Source organism: Podarcis pityusensis (assembly GCF_964106645.2).
Source record: "Podarcis pityusensis genome assembly, chromosome: 3".
NCBI lineage: Eukaryota > Metazoa > Chordata > Lepidosauria > Squamata > Lacertidae > Podarcis > Podarcis pityusensis.
In genome coordinates this window covers 58,306,074-58,325,157 of record NC_138026.1, presented here as the reverse complement: position 1 = coordinate 58,325,157, position 19,084 = coordinate 58,306,074, and the positions used below count along the sequence as shown (strand labels likewise).

General features: G+C 43.6%; 1 protein-coding gene across 9 annotated transcripts in view; it reads right to left on the bottom strand.

Annotated features, from left to right (window-relative positions):
- L3MBTL3 (L3MBTL histone methyl-lysine binding protein 3) overlaps window positions 1-12,373 on the bottom strand; it is a 60,621-nt gene extending 48,248 nt beyond the window's left edge. The window contains exon 1 of one of the 9 annotated variants that reach the window (XM_080999585.1): window positions 12,246-12,373. The gene's annotated coding sequence lies outside the window, so the exon portion shown is untranslated. The other 8 variants (XM_080999587.1, XM_080999588.1, XM_080999591.1 and 5 more) reach the window with 8 other exon arrangements.
- Between the last annotated feature and the right edge of the window lie 6,711 nt (window positions 12,374-19,084).

Sequence of the window (19,084 nt, the reverse complement as noted above, 5' to 3'; positions counted from 1 at the left end):
TAGGGAAACAGCACATGAACCCCATCCTGAGGGACAGTCTTTCTATTTGTGTCTTTGTACTTTATTATACTTTTTTAAAAAATTCTAACATTTTCATAAAAAATCTGATCCACTTCCACAAAATGTTATGTTTGAGCCATTTTCACACCATACATCACATGATTTTCAATCGTTTCACCTGCCCCACAATATTTATAACCTATTGTAAATACTGTCAAAATTCAAAGCTAATCAGCACTTTTATTAAAACCAGCCAAAAATAACAAAATACCAAAATAGTTTCTGAGTTCACCAAAGGTCCTAATCAGGCTGGATATTAAGCAAGTTTGGGCGGGGGGCAGGGGAGTGGATGGAAGAGAGAGGTACAGACGAAAACTGGACTAGATGGTGATGCCACGAAGTCTAAATTTCGCCAGAAATAAGAGGATGGAGGATAGGAAGAGATAGCAGATTTAATCGGATTAGGCTCTACTAGGTGCTATGTAGGTTTCAGGTCGCACCTAGGACTGCTGGGGAAATGAAAGAAATAATGGTTCCAATTTTTGAAAATATAAAATCCGGCAGTTGCCTGGATCTTAGCCTTAAGTGAAATACATCTGGCATAACACTTAAAATCTATTATCTAACTTTGCTAATATCAAAACTGTCACATTTCTAGTTATCTGCATTCTCCACCTGTGTGTTTTGCTTAAAGCTGGAAACAAAGATGGATAACTACTGGGTTATATAAAAAAAATCCTTCCAGTAGCACCTTTAAGACCAACTAAGTTAGTTCTTGGTATGAGCTTTCGTGTGCAAGCACACTTCTTCAGATACACTATATAACTGGGTTATATAGTTGACTGGATTTTAAAAGTCCTATGTAAAGCAGTTCATCCAAAAAATTAGCCTCTTCTAGTTTTCTTTAATGCTGTTTCAGAGAATTTCCCAACCCTCAAGCAGCAAGAAAGCACCTATGATAAAGCCATGGTGCTACTTATAATAAGAAGAATAATTTATTATTTGTACCCCACCCATCTGGCTGGGTTTCCCAAGCCACTCTGGGCGGCTTCCAACAGAGATTAAAAATACTTGCCACTGTAATAATAATTTTAAGATGCTGTTGCTCGTGGACTTATAAAATAAGCACCAGTAACAGAGTAGAACACATGGGAAATGTTGGGCATTAGAGAAGAATTATCCAAAACCCAACCTAGAGTAGATGAAGATTATATTGTTCCTTCACATGAACTCGCCAGGTCATACTCGAGTGTTCCTTCACTTGAACAACCATAATGTAAAAGTCAGAAACTCCTGGTGACAACAATTTCCATGATTTTGGAGGCTGGAAACTGTGCATCTAAATTGCAGAAGTTACAACAGCCAAAATCTGTAAACTCCCCACGCAAATAAACTCCCACCAAACAATGGGCCAGAAGGGACTCTTCCCACACTTCTAGTTGGAACTACATGAACTTTTTCCCTTTAGGGGAAAAATACTAGATCATGGAATGCTGTGTGCTTCACAGTGGTGAAGCTGAGACTAAAATCCTATGCATGCTTTCTGGGAAGTAAGTCCCAGTATAGTGGTACCTCGGATTACATAGGCTTCAGGTTACATACACTTCAGGTTACAAACTCCGCTAACCCAGAAATAGTGCTTCAGGTTAAGAACTTTGCTTCAGGATGAGAACAGAAATCGTGCTCCGGTGGCCCAGTGGCAGCAGCGGGAGACCCCATTAGCTAAAGTGGTGCTTCAGGTTAAGAACAGTTTCAGGTTAAGAACGGACCTCTGGAATGAATTAAGTACTTAACCCGAGGTACCACTGTAGATGCAATAGGACTTGCTTCCAAGTCAGCATATAAAGATACAAAATCTATTTATCCTCAAAAACAGATGACACAGCCGAGAGGACTAAGTTCAATAGAACTAGGTCCTATTTAAACCTAAAGGTAAAAAAGGTAAGGGACCCCTGGACGGTTAAGTCCAGTCAAATTCAACTATGGGGTGCGGCACTCATCTGGACGGTTAAGTCCAGTCAAATTCAACTATGGGGTGCGGTGCTCATCTTGCTTTCAGGCTGAGGGAGGTGGTGTTTGTCTGCAGACACCTTTCCGGGTCATGTGGCCAGCATGAATAAACCATTTCTGGTGCAATGGAACACCGTAATGGAAGCAAGAGAGCATGGAAACACCATTCACCGCATTTTTCGCCCCATAGGATGCACCGGCCCATAGGACGCACCTAGTTTTTTGGGGGGGAAATAAAGGGAAAAAAAATATTTCCCCCCCCCAGGTGCGGGGCTGGGGCGGGGGAAGCCCGAGCTTCCCCTGACCCCAGCTCCCAGAACAGGCTGCTATCCGCAAGTCGTGGGAGAGCTGCGCGAAGTCGCGCAGCTCTCGCATGGCTAGCGGAGGACTGTGCGAAACCCGAAGCTTGGGGCGTGCTGAGCTCAGCGCGCCCCAAGCTTCTGGGTGCAGGCAAGCTCTCCGCTAGCCGTGGGAGAGCTGCGTCTCCCATGGCTAGTGGATAGCTTCCTGAAGCCTGGAGAGCGAGAGGGGTCGGTGCGCACCGACCCCCCTCGCTCTCCAGGCTTCAGTGAAAGCCTGCATTCGCCCCATAGGAAGCACACACATTTCCCCTTCATTTTTGGAGGGGGAAAAGTGCGTCCTATAGGGCGAAAAATACAGTACCTTCCCACCGCAGCAGTACCTATTTATCTACTCACACTGGTATGCTTTCGAAGTGCTAGGTTGGTAGGGGCTGGGATGAAGCAAGAGGAGCTCACCCCATCACACAGATTCAAACTGCCAACCTTATGTTCAGCAAGCTCAAGAGGCTCGGTGGTATAGACCACAGAGCCACCCGCATCCCTATTTAAACCTAAAGACTGCTAATATGGTTCCACTGCTTTTGGTAGATCTTACTCACTAATAACTTGAGCTAGACCAAAAAAAACACCCTTTACAATCTGCAATTACGTCACTCAAAACAGTTAAAAGCAGAAATACCTATTATCAACAGATGTAACTGGTCTTCAACTTTCATTCAATATAGTAGAAATGATGTTACCCTTATGGCCTTTTCTCTTGTTCTCAGCCTGTTTGCTTCTCTCTCTTTTTCTCCTCCCTTTCACATACACACTCACATTTATGTTAGTTTTTAGACTTTGTATGGCTGAAGGAAAGGGCTATTCAAGACTACTTGTTCCTATGCTAAATAATCACCATCTTCAGCACTGCAGTACCACTTATCCAGCTTTTCTTTAGAAAGGCAGGAGAGAAACAACAACATAGCTAACCTGTTGCACCAAAGCTTTTACACTCCCCAAGTAGTTATCGCCACCACACAGCCCAAATATCTGTGATTAGAACTTGTAAGACTATCCCACAAAGGCTAAAATGGCATAGAAAACACTTTGAAATGATTGCCTGGACAAGCTCTTATATTTATGACTCATGATCAGTGTAGTAAGTCGATCTGAAAAATATCTAGCAGCTATTTGCTGAGGGGGGGAAAACTATTCTATCTTTATTTTTGCTTTTTATATGCCCTAGAACTCTCAAATTCTGGGCCTAGGTTTTTCTGACAGACAAGGCAGAAGAATGAACCATCCTCTTTCACAATGAATATTAACTTCGATTAAGCATGTACCAAAGCTCAATACATATTGGATACACATCCAATAGTTATGCTCTTTTATTCAATTGTATTTGCTGTTATAAAGTGCAGTACAGTATATTTTTCTGCCATTTTCATTATATATAATTGGCAATAATTTTAACATAAACTGAAAATTCCAGGCTTCCAAAACCAGATAAAACGCTTTAAGTATCTATAACCAGGCAAAATAACCTCTGAAACCATTGAAGCCTGCTTGCATAGTGAAGGAGGCAAATTCTGAAAAGAAGAACTTTAACTAAACAGCATTCTTATAGAAAACAGAATCTACCTCTGTTGATATCAACTCAAACGGTACCTTTCAATATGTGAGTTTATAATGCAGAGATAGCAAATTCTAGAAACACAGCCAGATACAGTGGTACCTCGGGTTACATACGCTTCAGGTTACAGACTCCGCTAACCCAGAATAGTGCTTCAGGTTAAGAACTTTGCTTCAGGTTGAGAACAGAAATCGTGCTCCGGCGGCGAGGCGGCAGCAGGAGGCCCCATTAGCTAAAGTGGTGCTTCAGGTTAAGAACAGTTTCAGGTTAAGTACAGAGCTCTGGAACGAATTAAGTACTTAACCCGAGGTACCACTGTACTAGACAAATAACCATAATCATAATGCAGTCTGTACGACAGGAATAACTTGGGTTGAACTCAGACCCAGCTGGTTGAATTGAAGTCCAATTAATTTCAGTGGACATCGAGTCATGAACAACTCAGCTCCTCAATTTAAATGGAAACGGAGTTCAACTTAGTCTGGATATGACTCTTGTTTTACACTTGCAAGTAACTTGGAAAGAATACTACTATATAGTGTTACCCATGTTGAGTAGCTTTGTGAAACAATGTTGTGTGTCAGCTTCCCTCTTCTGTGCATTTTAATAACTTCTATTGAAAGGATCATAAAATGTGAAGAGGTTTAAAATTAATGCAATAAATGTGTTTGCGCTTCTTTAGAAAGCCTGCTGTCTAAGGGATTATTCACATTTCCTCTTGTCCTGCTGCTTCCACCCCAGAGAAAACTGCTCTTTAGAACTCAGCAAATCAGGTTTTCTCTGGATTGACATGCGCTCCGATTTAGCTTTAAAAAAAGGTGTTTCCCTGGGAAAGGAGAGGAGCAAGGGGGAATCCGCTCGAACCCATGCTTGAAAATTGCAGGTCAAGCAGAAAACCACTCAGATCCGTACTCTCTAGGCATGAGACAAATAGTTGTGTGGATGAGTCCCAAAAGCAATTACGACTCTCTTCTTACAGTATCTGGTGGCCTCTTCTACACCAATGGCAATTCTTTGTGTTAAAACAAAAATCAGAGCTAAGCAATAAGAACCAACAAAAGTGTCAGAAAATAGCGAGCAAACTCTTGCGCTCCCCAGAAGTCTTGTTCAGGCTGGATGTTAAGTGATGTCATTTGCTAATTAATGCAGATTAATGTAGACATCATCAAAAGCTGTTTGTGCTCATTTCACTGCAATGTTTTAACAGTTTGTATTGCTTATTTTTAATTTTTTTAAGCCTCCTGAAACTTTGGGAGAAGTAATTACTTTCCCTTTTCACAGCACATAACCTGAAAACATTTGAACCATATACATTCTTATCTGAAAGTAACAGACAGGGCTCTACTTCTCCCTGCATCAATTTCTAATATATGGTTATTTAAATGTGCTAGAGGTAGAATGAAGGATACTTGGTGCAGACAAAGCACATGACAGCTGATCCTTTTTTAAAAAATTAACCCATTGTCACAGAAATAATTGCCTTTACGTGTATCTTCTCTTGGAGCCCATTATATTTGACACACAAAAAAACCACCTTCATTTTTAAATGGACTTGAATACAGAAAAGATTAAAGAACTTGGAGATTCAGATCTAAACATTCTTCTGCAAAGGTAGTAAGACTAACTAATGAAAGAAGTATCTATAAATAGCAAATGTCATAAAAATTATAAAAAAGACTGTAGAAACTAGAGATTTAACTGTATGCTGCAGCTGCAATCTTAGACTCAGATGTGTGTGCTGGGCCCAGTTTACATGCAAGACTGTATCTGCACGGTGAGTTTGCAATAAACTGTTATTAAGCCTTAGATGACACACCAGTTAGGAAGCTAGATAAGAACTTTATTGTCTCTGTTAAACAATAACAGAACAGCAACTGGTGGATCCTGATTCCACCACTATACCACGTGCCACCTAGTGACTAAACCATATAATGACATTATCCACATTAAAGCCAGAGCCTTTCTTAACATACTGTATTTTCCCGTGTATAAGACGCCCGCCCCCTTGTATAAGATGCCCCCTACTTTTGGGGACCCCAAATTAAGTAAATGGGGGAAGATGGCCCAGAGTTGTTGAGCTTTTTGGGGGAGGATTGCCAAAGTTGTTGAACAACCACCAATCAGTCACAAAATTGTTGCACCAGCAGCCAATCCTAAGCAGCCCTTGCAGCAGCCGCCTTCAACCACCCAATCGCCACTGACAAGCTCCTGCTCACAGCTGCAACCAATCGCCCGTCCCGCATATGCACTATCCTTGTATAATACGCCCCACGCCCCCGATTTATAACCTTATTTTAGAGTAAAAAACCCTTTTCTTATACATGGAAAAGTATGGTAATTTCCCCAAAAAATTCACTTTAAAGTATTCTATGTTTAGCAATACAGTGGTACCTCTGGTTAAGAACTTAATTCATTCTGGAGGTCCATTCTTAACCTGAAACTGTTCTTAAGCTGAAGCACCACTTTAGCTAATGGGGCCTCCCGCTGCCGCCACGCCGCCGGAGCATGATTTCTGTTCTCATCCTGAAGCAACGTTCTTAACCCGAGGTATCACTGTACCTTAAAGAAATACAATAATAAAATCTCATAAAAGTATAAGAAGACAAACTGCAAACATATTCAGAATGCTGGTTGAACACAAATCAGCAACAATCACAAGTCTGACTGGGGAGGGAAGGTTTTCAGTATTTGCTGAAATATCCATTAAAACTCAGCAGAAAACTACTTTCAAGTAAGTCTGAAAATGTCATAGCTCAGTTTAAGAGCAGTTGCTTTGTATGCATAAGTTCAATTGCTGGCATCCCTAAGTAGAGTTAGGGTATTACCCCATCCTGAAGCACTGGAAAACCCCTGCCGATCTGTGTGGGCAATACTGAGCCTAAATGGACCAACAGTCTATCTCAATACAAGGTAGCATCCTATGCAGAGTCCTGCTGCGCATATATCCAATTGTTTTGAGCATGCATAGCCAACAAGGAGAGCTAGCTGTTTCAACTAAGGAAAATGCAGGTTGCCCCACTTTATTTTGGTGCTGTTCTGGCCTTAACACTTATGAAACTCCCACCCCCATCCCTACCATGGATGTCATTCTTTTTTCACGGTGCCCACATGCCTCAGGCTTACGTTAACTAAGCAAGATGCTGCCCTATGATGTGCAAGGAAGTCTTCCTTCAAGGTCCCTTTAATTTCCACCTTTTGGTAAAGCCAAAATACCCCTGGAGCAAAGAAAGCGCGGGGGGGGGGGAGAAGGGCAGATTCACTCATGCAATAACTAAATCAGAAGTAGATTTATATAGAAACATATTTTTCTAATGCTTACAGTTGTGACAGGAAATGTTTCCCACTCTGAGGAAAAAGTTGAACACAGATTTCTACTGTAGTAATGCTGCTGCAAATAGTTTTTCAGTGCAGGCCAACTTAACATGCAAACAACTTCAACTCAGCATTGAAAACACAGGAAACCAGACAGTCCCTGAAGCGATGGCTAGAAGCCCTCAAGGAGTTACTTCAGCTAGGTAGTGTGTCACTGCAACCTTGTAATAGTTAACTTTATACCAAGCTTTATCAAGACTGAAACAATAAATTTGGGGGGGGGGGTGTCAATGCAAGTTTTAACAATTCTTTGCCACTGGATCATGATTAGTTTCTGCACTTGGCATTCAGTTCCAGCCTGTTCTTTCTTCCTGCCAAATCCAATGGAGTACCCAATGGAAAGCACTTACATTTTTGTATAATTTTAACAAGACTGTTTTGTTTTGAAACATTTCATTTCCTGAATTATTGCACTGCTCACAGACTTGCTCTTCAGCTGATTACCTTGTTCCTGAAGGATTAAATGAGAAAGTGTATTGCTTATGCTTTCCATGTTCATTAATCACTATATTTTGTACTCTCTCTATTCTAACAACCTGTCTTCATAATTTCAAACAGGTGAAGTGTTAATGGAAATAAACTCATACTATCAGTCAGAAAACTTGTTTTGTCAACATACATCAGGAGAAGCCTGCCCAATTAAACTCAGTAACAGCTTAAGTGCCAGACCCTTACAGCATAATAAACACCAAACTGTACTCAAACAATTCCCTTTTCCGAAAAATGATCGGAATGTCAAATGTACAGTTATAAAAGTGATTAAATAAAGCTGACTTCAAAATGACAGCTGTGCTATAAACACCAACTAAGTACAGCTCTAAACTTCCCAAGAGATATGTCACAAGAGGTGAAAAAGCTATCTTAATGTCATTTGTTTGATTCATTTAACAGTATACTGCAGAAAGCAAGTGAAGATACAATCATGCAGTCCCCTATCAGGAAAAACCAATACTTCCAGCATCACCAAAAGCTAAAATGAACTAGGATGTATCCAACAGAACACAAGGGAAAGAGAACCCTACTATATGGGGTATTTATTTTTTTAAGAAAAAGTGCCACAGAGTTGAGGTGGCAAACTCCCTTTTATCACTATCCAGGAATGCAGACAAACTGAAATGAGATACTCCACCTTGAATTTGGCTATACAAACATTAACAGCATATGAAGCATGCACACCTTTCCATATACATTTCTCTGCCCCCAAAAAAATATTTACAGAAGCAGAGATCCTACTCCTTATGCAATCACAAACAAAATTTTGACTAAAATAGTTAGCTCAGAAAAACAAAGATGGACTTAGGAGGTGAGTCAAGGAAACAGGTATTTTTATCAAAATTGGCCAGCATGCAGGGCATCTTTGAATGCTGTACATGAGAAAAGTGTTCAAAGACCTTCCTTGTCTGCCGCTCATACATATTGTTGGGGTGGGAAGTTCCAATATCTTTAGGGGTACCTGGATGTGTGGCTCTTCTTTGCCATAAAAATATGTGAATCTTATTTAAAGCTATGAACTTTGCCTTAGGTTAGTCTAGGAGCAAGTCCAAGCTTGTGGTTTGTTTTCTACAAGCCATCCAACGTGTGAGGGAGGCTTCCCAGCTTTCCATATCTACACATCTGAAACATACCCCTGTACATTCTAGCCTCCTAAATGAATTTTAAGACTATCATTTCTGCAGGCCCTTCCCTCACCTTAAGTGGTATGCTTCTAGCAACCAACAATTCCTCCATCAGAAGAAACTTGAATAAAGTATAGCAGATGCCTGCAAAGAACATCCTACAGTTATCATAAAACTATTCATTGAAAAAACCTCATTTTTATTTAATTACAGCCAAAGGCGATCTGAAGTTGTCCTGTATCAACAGAAATGCACTAGACAGGAAAGTGAAACTGACTGATCTAACACTTTTAGGAAACCGATGTGAAAAGAGGGAGGAGAAATGAATACACTCATCTTCACAACTATCAGATGTGTTTATTATGTTTGGTGTGAGTATTCAGAATGAAATTTTAGTCTCATAATAATCCTAAGAAACATTCTTCATTATATATCTACATTTCATATAGATCAGAAAACACTGTATTAACAGAAATGGTATGGAAGGGGGAAGCAGCAAAAAAAACCCCTATCTTCAAACCATTCCTTTGGAATATACCTCACCAATTCCTGAACTCTGAAGTGCAATCACGGCAAAACTTGGAGGCCAGAATTTGAACTTTCATCCCCAGGGTGGATACCTCCGTTCCACCAGTAGGGGTCCCTCCTTGGCCAGTTTTGGAATAGCGTATTTTGCTGCACTTGAAACTTTTCTGGAGAACACTGTGATCACTAAGGATACTACATATTCTCTCTCTCCCCCCCCCCCTCCTAAAATTAAGAAGAGCGGCGGAAGGGGTCGAAGAGAGGCGCAGGTCCTTCACATGCAACTTCTCGGCGCAACGAAGCCACTGTAACAAAAACTACCAAATTCAAACTACGCTTCAGGCTACAAAACAGGGTTCCACCCCCCCCCCCAGCCCCCTGCCCAGGTTCTCCGTTCGCCTCCTTTGGCAAAAGAGCAGAAAGTACCGCGAGCCAGCTTTCCGAGGGGGCTCCTGAAATAACCTCGACGCCTCCACTGTCTCTGAAAGGAAATGCCCAAGGGGAGGGCGGCGAGGCCGTTGCACGGCGAGCAAAAGGTGTATAAGCGTGTGGGAAGGAAAAGAAAGAAAGAGAAAAAGAGAGAGGCCGGCTGCCCCGGCTGAGGAAGTTGCATAATAAGAGAAAGGCACTGCTCTTGTTTGTTAATCGGGTCCCGTTTTTTTCTTGCGGAGCCTGCGACGGAAACCGGGAAGGGGAGGTTGCCTAAAACAAACTCGAGGCATTTTTTGTTTTTTACCCTTCTCTTCCCGCACTCCCCACTTTCAGGAAGGGCCGGGACTGTTCTCTCTTCCGAGGGGAGAAGAAACGGTTCTGGGTTCTTTCCCTCTCTGGATTAGTTCTCTTTCCCGAGCTCGTAAGAGAAATCACCCTCCTTGAGGAGAAGGCGTCTCCTTTCTCTCGCTCTGCTTCTGGTCTCCTCAGCCCGGCCCCCTTTCACCCACCCTTAGCCAGGCGCTTCTGAGAAGGTCCCCTTTGGAGTTGGCTCGGCCCTTTCAAAGTTTTCTCCTCACCCACTTCCTCCTTCTGCTGTGCGCGTGTGAGAATAAAAGGGGAGGGGGCTCCGGGAGAACACCCCCACCCACGCGCCTCCTGTTATCTTCCACAGCAACATACCACAGAGCAGGCTTGAGTCCCGTCCCCCCTACACACACACACTTACGGACCCTCAGTTATGGGGAGCCCGGGCCGAGCGCCTTCCCATCTCCCCCACGAAGAGCTAGGAACAAGTGTGTCAGTTTGCAGCTCATCATGGGTAAAGGGCTACTACAGGAAGCGGGGAATATATAGGCAAGCGGGCGGCGTTGTTGCAGAGTATTAGGAACCCGGGTGTGCTGCTAGCTTGGCTTAATTCACACGAGCCACGTTCATGTGATGCAAACACACCTCTCCCACCCTCACTCACACGCGCGCGCGCAAAAGAGAGAAAAAATCCCCGCGTCTCCCACGGGGGTTTATTTGCTGCCCCCAATTCCTACCTATGTTTACACTTAAGTGAGAAGACATGCACGGGGAGCAAGAGTTCCCCCCACCCCTTCCACACACGCTCCCTCCCACTCCTAACTGCGAGGAGCGTCTCTGCTGCGCGTGTGGTGTGTGCGTGCGTGTGCAAAGTTTGCCCAAAATGGCGGAATTGGGGAGCTCAGTATTATATTTCTATATATCGGCACACACATGCACACGCCGACGCCGCGCGCTCGCGCCCGCCACAAAGTCCAGAAGCTGCAAAGGGGAGACAAGAAGGAGGAGAAACAGTATTATTATTATTAATAATAATAATCCTTTGACGAAAAAGAAGGGGGGGAAAAACACACCCTCAGAAGCTGCCCGTGCGCGCTGATCCGAGCAGGCCTCCCCCCCCTTCCCTTCTCCAGGAGGGGAGACACGACACACGTTACACATGCAACCGGTATATCCCGCTGCAGCCAAATCTGGGTGGGAAAAGTCCGTCCCTCCTCCTCCCCGCGCGCTTCCAGCCTCCATCCCTCCCTCGGCTGAGGGAACCCCGTAAACAAAAACGGAGCGAGCGAGCGGCTGCGGCGGCCCCTCCGCAACCCGCACCCCTCTCTCCCCCAAATCCCTGTCGCGGCGGCGGCGGCGCCGTCCCCCTTCCGTAGACACTCCCGGGGAAGTGTCAAAAAACCCGGGCCGGCTCCCCAGTGGCGGGGCGGCAGGACGCCGCAGAACCGCCGCCGCCGCCGCCCCCCCCTCCCCGCCGGTCTCCGCCCGCCAAGACGTGCGGGGCTGCGAAATGCCCTCCTCATTTCCACGGCCGCTCCAGCCTCCACCTCCTCCCTTTTCTCCCCACAATTTACCCGTCATATGTTGGGGAAGAAGCGAGCGGGGTGGGGGGCGCGGACGCCGAAGGCACCTCTCTCTCGCTCTCCCTCGCCCACTCTTTTGTTCCTCTTTCACTCTCACGCACTTAGGGGCTTTTTTAGGGAAGGAACCCCCCGTGGCCGACCCACACTCCCCGGCCACTTCGCAGGCGCTGGGCCACTTTCCCCCACCACCTCGGGTCCCATCCCCTGGGCGAGAGGCTGTGCTGGAACTCTTCCCTCTGCGCGTCCGCCCCCCCCCCGCACCTTTATGGAGAAAATTCTCTTCTGTTTCTCTCCCCCCCCCCCCGCTCGCGCGCGCTCCTCCTCCCGGTTCATAAGGGAGGCAGAGGAGGTGCGCTTGCTTCCCTTTATCTCTCTCTCTCTTAACTTTCATCCTCAGCCAAAGGGAGGCAATGGAAAGGCAACCCCTCGGCGTTGTGCATTGCAGTTAATGGGTTAGCAATCAGGTCGGAACCAGGCGCTTCCTTACCCCCCCAAATTCTCTCTCTCTCTCTCTCTTTATTTTTTTTTCTCCGTCTCTCGAGGAGTCCTGACAAATATGGTCCAGGGCTGCGGGCACAAGTGAGCATGCGCCCGTAGAGTCAGGGCCGGGGAAAGGGGAAACTGCTGCTGCTGCTGCTGCTGCTGCCGCCGCCGCCGCCGGGGTGCCTGCTCTTCCTTCGCTGCTGTGCCTCAGCCTCTGGGAAAGGTAGCAGCGAGGATCGCGTCTGCCGCCGCCGCCGCCGCCGCCGCCCCCATCTCTCCCCCTTTCTCCTCCGAACCACAAAAGAAGCATCTCCGAGGTGCATCGGTATCTCCTCTCTCACACATCGTAATGGCAACGTGAAGGGGAAGAAGGAGCAGCTGAAGTCTCTCCCTATTTTTAGGCTTCTTTCTTTCTTTCTGATTACTTTTCATTCCAGAGGTAGCAGAATCAGTTATTAATTATGGTGCTTGGCATCAAGGAAAATTAAAGCAGGACAGTCTACCCATATTTGGAGTTTGGGAGGGGGGAATTAAAAAATAGCCCCAAGGGTGGTATTTTTTAAAAGGTGAATTTTTCTGAAAATAAAGATAAACTGCATTTTAAAACATATGCCAAAAAGATTCCAGAAGGATTTTTTTTTGCACTTCCCATATCTCTAGTGTGAAATTAAAACTGCATTTTCTACAATGTATGCTCATTTTTTAAAATAGCTTTCTTCTGTGTTATATACCCCATGTTAACCCTCTGTCAACAGGTGGGGTCAATGGCATTGAGAAAATAATAATAAAACTTGGTGTCAGTCTTCTGGAACTCTTATGTTCTCTAGGTAGTCTTCATCCACTTATTTGTTCTTTATTTATTTATTGCACTACACATACAGGTTCAAGGTTTCCATATTAATTTACAAAGTTGGGTCCAAGATACTTTAAGCACTACCTGGTTCCTTATATCCCTTATATCACTGGTTTTTGGAGGAGTCACTATTAATGGATGCACAGCCATATCCCGAAGTTGTGCATTCTGTTGTGTGAACCCAATTTCGAAGAACTCTCTTCTAGTGAGATCACACAGGTCCCCTCCTTGTTGAGCTACCAGGACTTACTGAAGACTAAAAAAAAAAAAAAGCAGGCATTCAAGGCATTTCTTAATTTACTGTTTTTTGTTGATTTTTTTAATCTATATTATATTTGTTGAGTTCACTGTACACCACTTGAGAGACAACTGTAATGAAGTGGTATATACGTTGTCAAAATAAATAAGTAAATTTAATAACCAGCCCTTCAATCTGAAGAATCCCAGGGCAGCATATCACATTACATTAAGATATAGTGCTGCGCATCAACATAACATAAAGCCAATACTTGTCATAAAAACAACTAAGCTGCAACAAAAAGACAATTTATTAACTCAGCCAGTCCCAGTGTCCTGAAGGAAAATATACGTCTCTACACAGTTTTGAAAAGCTGGTAATATGGGAGTCAACTGTATCTCCAATGAGAGGAAGTCCCACAAGCAGGAAGCCATAAGGCCCAGCTCTGTAAGGCCTCACTCTGTGTTGTCACACAATGAATCATGGATGCTGAGATGCCTACAGGCAGGATTCTTCTGCAGATTTGAAGGCCCAGGCTGGCAGATGAGCTGCTCTGAACCAGTGGCCAGACACTCTATGCATACACTTCCAAACACCTGATCAAACAGTGGCCAGTGGAGTTTTTTCTAATGTACAGTGGTACCTCGGGTTACATACGCTTCAGGTTACATATGCTTCAGGTTACACACTCCGCTAACCCAGAAATAGTGCTTCAGGTTAAGAACTTTGCTTCAGGATAAGAACAGAAATCGGGCTCCGTCAGCGCGGCGGCAGCAGGAGGCCCCATTAGCTAAAGTGGTGCTTCAGGTTAACAACAGTTTCAGGTTAAGAACAGACCTCCGAAACGAATTAAGTACTTAACCCGAGGTACCACTGTATTGTCTGAAAGCTGAACAACCCACGGTGGCATGAACATCACAAGCTGTTCTTGTTTAGGAGACCTAGAGTTTATGAAACCATGGGTTGAGCCTTCTCTGGACTTTCAAGAAATACAGCCTTGGAACTGGTCAGGCCTGCAACTCCTGACAGCAAGAAAAGGAGGAGGTGTGGTCTCTGCAGTTGACACAATTGCAGAAGATCACAGCAATGAGGTGCTTCATGTAACTGTTTTGTCTGCCCTGCTCATCTAGTTGTGAAATGTGGTGATTTAGGTTGCGTAGGTGCTTTGTGATATGACTGCAAGGTCTGTGAGATTTGTTGTTGTTAGTGGTAATTCACAACTTGTAATTATTGCACTGTTATACTTGTGCAACTGTTATAATTAAGTTATATGAATGTTAATGGCACATTATGCTGCTTTATTTTACTGTTTGTTTACTGAGGTTTTCCATTAAGTACTGACAAAACAATGTTTTCAGTTAAGTACTAACAAAATGGACAATGTAAGAAAACAACAGAAATGTGCATAAATTGAAACATAAATTAACATAAATATTTCTTTTGCTGGTGGCAATGTTTTTAAAAATTTTGGGGCCTGTTAGACGCCACATACTATATGTGTCCATTTTTGTAACTTATATTGTTGATATCGTTGACCCTGATTACTTTTGTGCAGCTATATTGTGTTATTTGAAAAAGGGAGATCTCAAGAAATACAAGTTGCTTTACTTGCAAACATTAATCAAGTATTGTATTTGTATGGCTTTATTGAGGTACATTGACCCTGAAACCAGATTAGTACAGTCATTTTTTCAAATGATGGATATTCACAAATGACAGGGCTGCATAGCATTCTTAATATCACTTGTTAAAAACACACACACATCCTAAATGCAAAGTGCTTCAAACCTATCTCAAAGATTCCCTTAATTTTGTCTGACAAAATCATACTTGCCCTCCAAGGACTCATTTGCCTAGCTTAATTTTGCTGTACTAGCACTTAGGGCCAATTCACATCTCTTCTGTTGTGATTGTTTCATTTCGTTTTCTCTCCCCAGACATTATGAAAAGGGCAACCAAAATGATAAAGGGCCTGGGGCAACTCCCTTTTGTGGAAAGAGACTCTTTGGGGCTGTTTAGTTTACAAAAATTGTGAAGTCAGGAGGCCTAGTAGAGTGAAAAATGATGCATGATGTGTAAAAGGTCTATAGAGAGAAGGATTTCTTCTCTCTTAATACAAGAACCTAATATTATTCCATGAAGCTAAATGTTGGAGGACAAGCAAGGTTTGCACCAACTATGGAAGTAGCTCCACAATATGTGGTGATGGACTCCAATGACTGGCTTTAAAAGGGGACCAGAGAAATTCATGGAGGACAAGCCTGTCAATGGCTAGTTGTAACTACAGTTTCAGAGACAGCGTATCTCTGAACAGCAGTTGTTGGGGATCATGAGCAAAAGAGAGCTGGTGTACTCAGCTTCACAAATTGCATTTCACACACACATGTCTGTAAATAAAACACTGGATCAGATGTTCATCTTGCAGCTTACCTCATGCTTCAGACAAGCGGTCTGTTTTAAAGCAGCTTAATGGCATACATGCATCTTTAACAATACATATACATCCTCTGTTTAATTTATAAGCTCTAATGACATGTATACCTTAGAAACTTGTGTAAAACTCTTCTGGAGACTGGGAGGAGAAGATTGGTGGTAACCAGTCAGCAGCCTCAGCATATTAGAATTTACAGAACTTGTTCACTTTAGGACATTAAAATGTTTGTGTTTTATGGATGGGAAAGGTATTTTCAAGCCAGGAAAAGAGAACCTGTGACCCTGCAGGTGATGTTGGACTCCAGCTTACATCTTCTCAGACCATTCAGTGTTGACTACGGCTGATGGGAGCTGTAGTCCAATGATACCTGGTGGGACACTGGCAAACACCTAAAATTTTACTGCCTGGTTTCCCCCCTCTATCCTGTGCTTTTCTCTGCTCCATGTTCAAGCAGAGGTCTGAGAAAGACTGTCTGAAACTCACTCACTACTGAACTAGACAGACCAAATGATTCAACTCAAAATAAGGCAATGGCCTATACAGTGGTACCTCGAGTTACAAATGCCTCAGGTTACAAATGCTTCAGGTTACAAACTCCGCTAACCTGGAAGAGTTACCTCGAGTTGAGAACTTTGCCCCAGGATGAGAACGGAAATCGTGTGCCTGCAGCGCAGCAGCAGCAAGAGGCCCCATTAGCGAAAGCGCACCTCTAGTTTCAGGTTAAGAACGGACCTCCGGAATGAATTAAGTTCATAACTAGAGGTACCACTGTATAACCAATAACCATGGGTTGTAGTGCTAATGCAGGTGCTGGGTGGGCAGTTGTTGGCATAGGAGCCAACTTCTACAGGCCAAGGGGGTTTGCCCCCATAAAATATTTGAGGGGGCCGGCACTCCAAAGTTGATGGGCATTGCCATTCAAATGGTGTGTGTGCACTGTGTCATGTGATTATGTGGGGTGGAGCTTACCTGGGCCCCCCAATATTTTATTCAACTTGGCGCCCCTGGTTGCTAATAAGAATCAGTGATCAAAAGGAAAAAGCTGCATCCTACCCTGCTCATTCATTCTCCCTGCAAATGTCCCCACAGCGGCATTCATTCTTCTTACTCACCAAGGCCCCAAAGCAGAACTCAGTTGAGGCTGCTGGACAAAGCTGCTATGGGGAACATTTACAGGGGAGAATCATCCCCCTATCCAGTTCTCCCAATTTGTCCTTACAGTTGGCCACTATAATGCATTCACACTACTTTGGAAAATGTGGGTTTGTGACCTGCAATTCAAACTTCAGGGTGTGGAAAGACACTTTTAAGTGTGGTGAGGGGAAGTGGGTTTTTTGGTTTAAAGAACTGTGGTGGAAAAGCTCAATAGGGAAACTCTCATCAGGAAACTTCTGACAAGCTTCTGAGGAATTCCAGGCTTCCTAGGTACACAACTTTAAAAACAACAAGTTAAGGGAAGAACAAGACAGAGGCACTTCTGCAAACCAAAGCGCTCTGCCCGCCATCAGCTTTCACTGACAGCAGGAAACACAATACTGATCATGGCTGGTCTTGATGCTGTTAACAGGGAGGCTTGAAGATTCTTCCTCCTGCTTCACTTTACAAACCTGCACTGTGACTAATCTTATGAACCACTGCTCTAATCCAGCCAATCCACTTGATTATAGATTATATTTTATTTGAGGGGGTTTTTAAATATTGTAATTCTCATGAATGCATTTTAAAAATCCTAGTTACACCAGTGAGGCACATTCTGCTTTCAGTATAATGAATGACTAATATTTGACAGAGTGGGAGTCATCAATGCAGGCAAAAAACTGAAACCAGAAACTGAACAGACAAAGATGACAATGTGTAATTAGAAGTGTATTGTGACATTTAAAAAAAACCCTTACATTACAAATTTGTAGTGAATAGAAAATGAGGAGAATGGAGCAAAAGCACCACAGGTTATTCAGATTTATTCTTATTCTTTTAGGCATGTTTCTTCTTTCAGTTTTTACCCCAAGAAGCATTCCACCAACTAGACACTAATAAAATTACAGGAAAACAGAGACACAAGTAAATCACAGTGATACAAAAGCTTACCATGCTCTCTACATTATTTGTAAGAATGCAAAGGATATTTATAATATGCATATATACTAAAAATTACATTGCTAGTTTTATTTAGTGCTGGTATTTAAAGGAGCAGCATAGCCTTCGCCATCGTGTTGGTAATGGAAAGAGCAGTGTTGTCAGATCCAGTCTGGAACAGAGTCCATGCTGTTCATAGCTTCATAAATAGGAATGCAAATGTAAAGAGAAAGTTCTGCAGGTGCACCTTGAACTTCTCCTTTCATGGTGCTGCAGTGACAGGAGATGTGTATATGCCTATCATCTCCTCATTGCAGCACCTATGAAGGGAGACGTTAGAGTTGCACCTGCAGAACTTTCTCTTTACATTTACTAAAGGCATCCCAAGACAGATGTGCAGCTGGCAGGGCATAACTGATGGTAGCTCCTGCAAAACAGGTGAAGGGATGTATTAGACTATGGACAATTGCACTTTTCCAGAAGGGTCTTGCTTTCTGTTTTCAAACGTAGCCAGACAAAGGCATCTGGCATTCCACTGACAGAAAGATCAATGGACAGTTGGTTAGATTCAGCCATGGCTGGCCCCACCATGGCAAAATGAGGCAGCTGCCTCAGGCAGCAGATGCTATGGGGCAGGTAGCAGTTGCCAAAGTGTTGGGAGGACAGAGCTGTGTGTGCCATGTGCTTCCTAGCCTACATCCCCCTAAGCTTGCTTTCCATGGAGAATACTTTTCTATTGCCACAGCTGAAGTCAGATTCAACTTATTTACAGGGAATGGCATGAGGGGGCGCCTCAGGCAGGAAAATGTCTTGAGAAAGGCAGCTCCTATTTTGAATAGTCATGACTTTTCTCTGTAAGTTTTGCTTCCTTAAAAATTAAACTCACGAGGCACGTAATGAGTAAGTGGACATTTCAGCATTGTTTTAACTGAGTATCATCAGTTTGAGGTCCCCATGGAAAGCAGTTTAAACACGTAACAGTGCATCTTAAAAGCTAAGGTTGCGGGGGGAGAATCCCTATCCTATCTGCTGCAGCACCAGAGAACAAGTCATTAGGAAAGGAAATAACTATCACGTCACTAGCTATCAGTGTCTACTAGCTACAATGGCTATGTTCTGCTTCTACTGTCTCTCAATGCCAGTTGCTAGCAATCACAAGTGTGGAGGGTGCTGTTGAGCTCAAGCCCTGCTTTTAGGCTTCCCTCAGGTATTTGGTTGGCCACTGTGAGTTTCAGGTGCTGG